Raw genomic sequence first — 6000 nt, 5'->3', positions numbered from 1 at the left:
GAGCCCGAGCTCGGCCCTGCTCCTGGCAGGCAGATCCAGGAGGAATTCTGAGGGTGCAAAGCTGGAGCACGAGGTCGCGCAGGAGATTTAGGATGAACCTCTCCAGGCTGGGTGTTTGGGATTCAGCACAGCCACACAACCCCAAAAACCTCTTCCTCTGCTCAGCAGCGGGTCCCAAACTTTCCAGAAATAACTGAGCTTTCCAAGGGGTGGCTCAGAATTCCCAAAAACTCCAGGAAAACGGGAGAGGGGGGGATCCTGTGAGCCCAGCTGCACTTGGGCTCAGGTAGAGCGAGACAAAGGGTTCCCAAAGCTCCTCTCCATCCCCTGATTAATTCCCACAAAACTGAGCGGCCACTTTTATCCCTTTGGAATATTCGCCGAGGATTTGTCGGTCTGGCTTAGGATTTTCTGTGCGGATTTACCACAAATAAACCATAAAGGGCAGAAAACCCAAACCGTGCCTTTGGGATTTCCCACAGCGCGTGGAATTGTCACCCCATGGGAAAATGGGAATCCACGTGGAGCTGAGCCCGCGTGAAAGCCGTTACAGGCGCACTGGAAATTCCCAAAATCCGAATTATCCATGAAATATTTGAGAGGCTGAGCCCTGCCGGGGTTTCTCTCGCCGTGGCACTGTGTCCCTGTCCCTGGCAGTGCCACCATCCCCAGAGGGGGAGGGTGGCAGCGCTGGGCACGGCGCGAGCCCGCAGGGTCACCTGGAGCCTCTGGCACCTCCGGGGGTCTCCCGGCAGCTCCGGGAGCCGCTCCCGGCTCAGCGGCATTCCCGGGATCGGAGCTGGCTCCCGGAGCCCGCACGGAGATCGGGGTGAGGTCCCAGGGAGTTTGGGATGGGATCCCAGGGAATTTGGGATGGGGTCCCAGGGAATTTGGGATGGGGTCCCACGGAGATCGGGGTGGGGTCTCAGGGAATTTGGGATGGGTTTCAAGGAACTCGGGATGGGGTTTTCAGGGAAGATGGGATGAGGATTTCCCCGTCTCCCACGGGTTTGCTCAGCGCAGCTCTCCAGCTGCACAAAATCCCTTTCCCTGAACCCAAAAATCTTTCATTTTCCATGAAAAACACCCCCGGTCCAGTTGTAAAACCCAGGATCCCACTGGGATGATCCCAGGGAGCACAAGGGACATTCCCAGAGGGAGCCGGCTGTGAATCCCAACCCCAGCCCTGCCCAGCACCCCTGACCCTAAATTAGGACATTTATTCATTTTTTATCTACTGAAGAGCCATAAAAACCGGGAAGGACCAGGAAAATCTGCCTGGTGCCGATCCCTGACGAGGCTGGGAATGTTTGGAGCCCGAACCCCACAGGAAAGGGCAGGAGAGAAGGTTGGACACGAGTCTGGAGCATCCCAAGGACCAAAACCAACCCGGCAGCACCGCCGGGAGCAGCTGCACCTTCCCCCGTGGGCCGATTTTAACCCCAGCGCCCCCTCGGCTCTGCTGCCCCTCCCCAGTTTGACCAGTACAAACACCCAGCGGTGCACTGGGAGGGCTGAGGAGCTCCGGGAAGCTTGGGAAGCTCCGGGAGCCACGCAGGGATCCCCAAACCCCAAAACCTTCGGAAGGCGCTTGCTGTTGGATCAGGGCTCCCCTATCCAAGCCCTTCTCCTGGAGGTTTCCCGAGCTCCCCGCTCGTCTTTCCCGGCTCCCAGGAGCGCTTCCAGCGGCGGGGAAGAGCTGGAGCAGGTGGGCGCTGTTTATACCTGAGCACAGCAAAGCGCCGCCGCTCTGACGCCACCGGCAGCGCGGGCGGAGCCCGGGATAGTCCCGGCTTTAGGCTGAGCTTCACGGAGCTGATCCAGGCCTGGAGAGGGCGGTGGGAAGCGGGAATGGGGGGGTTATTTTGGGGAGGGGGGCTCAGCTCCGTTCTCGCTGCCTGAAATCCCACCCGGCCCAGCGCCTCTTCCCGGGCAGGAGCAGCCGGGATTTCCTGAGAAAAGAGTAAAATTCCCGGGAAAAGGGGAAAATTCCCGGGAAAACGGAACAATTCCCGGGAAAAGGGAACATTTCTCGAGAGGGGCTGGCAGCAGGGGAATGTGCCTGTGGGAATATCTGTGACTTTAACAGGCACTAACCAGGATTTGGGGCCGAATTCCCGCTGGAATCGCCCCTGGGTGGATTTCCAGACTTCTCAATCCGACTGCTCTGGGCCGAGCTTTGCGTTGGGACTCGAGTCTGGAGGGCGAGTTTAGAGCTTAACACCAGGCCCGTGCCCAGCCTGGGGGGAATTCCCTTCCCGAGCCGAAATTCCCCCATCCCTGGGGGCTGGAGATCCATGGAAAAGTCTCCCGGCTCTTCCCGTTGGTCCCCTTGGCTTTGTCACCTGTCCCAAGGCTTTGGCTCAAGGCTGAGCCACCCCGAGGTCCCCAGGTCCCACCGGAGGTGGCCCAGGCCTGGAACCCCCAGGAGCTCCAGCTCCAAACCCCTGGGAATTTTGGAATTCCATTTCCACCTGGAAGGCACTGAGGAGAGAGATGGGAGCGGGTTTGTTTGGGGAGGAAAAAGAGAATTAAAATATTAAAATATAATAATAATAATAATAATAATAATAATAATAATAATAATAATAATAATAATAATAATAATAATTTTAAAAGGGAAACTGACTCACTGCAAAGCTCAGATGTAAAATTCACTCTGCCCAGAGCAGAAAAGTCCCACTCATAATAAAATGCCTTTTTTTTTCCCCCCACAATTCGATTTTCCCCCCAAGCCCACCCCGCCCACTCCCTTTCCACGTCCGGACCAAAGGCACCTCCCGGCTTTGTCTCCCGCACAAAGGGAGAGTTTGGATCAAAAGGAAACTCCCCTGAGCCCCGGGGACAGCGAGGAGCTGTGACCAATTCTTCGGGAAAGGCGCTCCCAGGCTCAGGGTCTGTTTGGGGTGACAGAATTCCACCCCAAGCCCCTCTTCCCGTCCTCCTTTGGAGCCTCCCTTGCTCAGGATGGGTTTGGAGTGGCCCAGAATCCCTGCAGGACCTGGAGCCACCGACAGAGCTCTGGGAAGGGCTGAATCCGGAGTTTTCCTCTCGATCCATCCCTGATTTCCAGGAGGACACACCCGTGACAATGAACGCGTTTGTCCCTCCCCAGCCACGCTGTGCCGGGACGGACACGATGTCCCCAACCTTGGGAAGGTTCTGAGAGACAGAACCCAGGGAACATCACACGCCTGCCCTTCCCAGCTTTAGCCACCATCCCCAATAAAAGAGGCACAGGAGGAATTCTGGCCGGAGCGATCCCTCCCTGGGGAATGCTGCGGCAGAAGGAGCTGCCCCACTTAATCCCAAATGCTCCTCTGGTGGCTGAGTGCAGGAGATGGAATTACACGGCTTTATCCCGGTAATGGATAGCGCTGGATGCGGCATCTCCTGCCAAAATCCACCCCTGACCTTCCCAAAATCCCCGCTGGAATCGTCCTCCAGAGGATGCAGCTCCGCAGTCGGAGCTGGGGGTGCTGTTCCAGGCTGTTCCTCCCCTCCCAGCCCCTCTCCAAATCTCCCCGAGCTCCCTGACTCTGACTCCCCGCTCACGGATTGCTCCTGGCTCCAGAGGGAAGGGATCCTGTGGAGCTCTCTGCTCCCAGAGGGAAGGGATCCTGTGGAGCTCTCTGCTCCCAGAGGGAAGGGATCCTGTGGAGCTCCCTGCTCCCAGAGGGAAGGGATCCTGTGGAGCTCTCGGCTCCCGGAGGTATCGGTGACAGCCTCCATTAGCGGCGGTGACAGATCCCCTCTCAGGACACCGTCAGGCTCTCGGGTGGCTGTCAAAATACCCCGGGAACAGGGGACAAACTGCTCCCTGTGCCCTTCCCTAATTAGGGATGAGAGCAGGGCTCAGTGTCCAGTGCAGAATGTTCCAGAGCTTTGGAGGAGCTGGGGGTGGGAACCAGGGTCAGGAACTGAGGGTCAGATCCAGGATCAGGAGCTGGGGGTCAGATCCAGGATCCAGAGCTCAGGGTTGGATCCAGGATCAGGAGCTGGGGGTCAGATCCAGGATCCACAGCTCAGGGTTGGATCCAGGATCAGGAGCTGGGGTTTGGATCCAGGATCAGGAGCTAGGAGCTGGATAAATCCAGGGAATGTCAGAGAAATTCCCTGGATTTCAGAGCTGCCCCAAGGAGCCCTCAACACCAGGAGGGAGGACAGGCCCAACCCCGACCTCCTCCCGCTGCCTCCTCCTTGTGGAAGGGAACTCAGCTGCCAGGGAAGGGGTTTAGATGGGATATTGGGAGGAATTCCTGGCTGGGATGGAATTCCCAGAGAAGCTGTGGCTGCTCCATCCCTGGAAATGTCCAAGGCCAGGTTGGAGCCACCTGGGATAGTGGAAGATGTCCTTGCCCATGGCATGGGCTGGGATGGGATTTAAGGTCCCTTCCCACCCAAACCAGTCCAGGATTCCACGGAAATAACAAAATCCAGCTTTCCCCATCTCTTTCCTGTTTGTTTTCAAAGTGTGAGGGGGAGAGGGAACAAAGAGAGCAGAGCTGCAGCTGGAGCCCTCCCAGGCAGCTCCCGGGGCTCAGCAGAGGATTCAGGCTGGGAAAACGGGGCTGGAAACGCCAGAGCAAAAACTCCCCGAGTTTAATTTGCAGCCGCTGGTGCAGGAGCAGCTCCCGCCTCTCGCAAAGCCCCGAGCAAGGGAACTGCGGAGATTTGGGAAAGTCAACTCATTAATTAGCGCAGGGCTGGCATCTCCTGCAACCCCGCAGCGCGCTCAAAGCTGCCCCTTGTCCCCAGGGCGGAGGGACAGGCCGGGGGAACAAAGGGACAGTGTTGGCTGCAGGGCCGTGGGCTCGGGACGCTGTTTGGGGCAGGATTCTCGGTGACATCAAGTGACTCCATGTGACCGAGCCGCTCCAGGGCTGCTGGAACCAGCGGCTTCTGCGTGGGAGCGTCTCCCGCCCCGCTGTGCTCCGTCCCCAAATTCCCTGTCCCTGTCGCAGCTCCTGCCTCTCCCGCCTGGAGCTGCCGGCAGCGGCTCCTCCCTCCCCGGCCAGGCGGGGTGAAGGAGCCCCAGCTTTATTTTGGGGCCTGTCAGGGAACAAAATCCCAGCAGGGCTGAGGGCGGCTGTCCCCTCTCTGTCCTCTGCTGCCTGTTCCCTCTGTCCTTCCTCTGTCCCCTCTCTGTCCCCTCCTATCAGTCCCCTCTGTCCCCTCTCTGTCCTCCCCTGCCAGACCCCTCTGTCCCCTCTCTGTCCCTCTCTGTCCTCCCTCTGTCCCCCTTCTGTCCCCTCCTGTCAGTCCCCACTCTTCCCCCTCTGTCCCCTCCCCTCTGTCCCTCTCTGTCCTCTGTTTCATTTCTGTCCCTCTCTGTCCCCTCCTGTCAGTCCCATTTGTCCCCTCCTGCCTGTCCCCTCTGTCCCTCTCTGTCCCCTCCAATCAGTCCCCTCTGTCCTCTTTCTGTCCCCTTCTGTCAGTCCCCACTCTTCCCCCTCTGTCCCCTCCTGCCTGTCCCCTCTGTCCCCCCTCTGTCCCCTCTCTGTCCTCTTCTGCCTGTCCCCTCTGTCCCCTCTGCCCCCTCTGTCCCCTCCCTGTCCCCTCCCCGTGTCCCCTGCCCTGCTCTCGGGGCTGGGGACAGAGGGACACTGACATCCAGCCCTCGAACCCGGACAAGACAAACCCCCAGGATTTTGGGACGGATTTAGGGACAGATTTTGGGACGGATTTAGGGACAGATTTTGGGATGGATTTTGGGACGGATTTTGGGATGGATTTTGGGATGGATTTTGGGACGCTGGCAGCAAACCCTTCTCTCCGGGCGAGGACACAAAGAGCCCGGCTGGTTTCTGCCGAGCTGGGCTCCGCTGTTTGCTCAGGTGCTGCTGCTAATGAGGGGGGGTTGGAAAGGGGGGAACATCCCAGGGGATGGGCTAATCCCTGCTCCGAGGGCTCGGGGCGGACAGATGGGCAGGGACAGGAGTGGAAGCAGCACCAGCTGGAGCAGGGGGATGAGCAGCAGGAGCGGCCCGGGAGCTCTTG

Source organism: Serinus canaria, chromosome 26 (genome assembly GCF_022539315.1).
Source record: "Serinus canaria isolate serCan28SL12 chromosome 26, serCan2020, whole genome shotgun sequence".
Classification (NCBI taxonomy): domain Eukaryota; kingdom Metazoa; phylum Chordata; class Aves; order Passeriformes; family Fringillidae; genus Serinus; species Serinus canaria.
The sequence above is the reverse complement of the archived record's forward strand: the minus strand, read 5'-3'. Positions refer to the sequence as shown.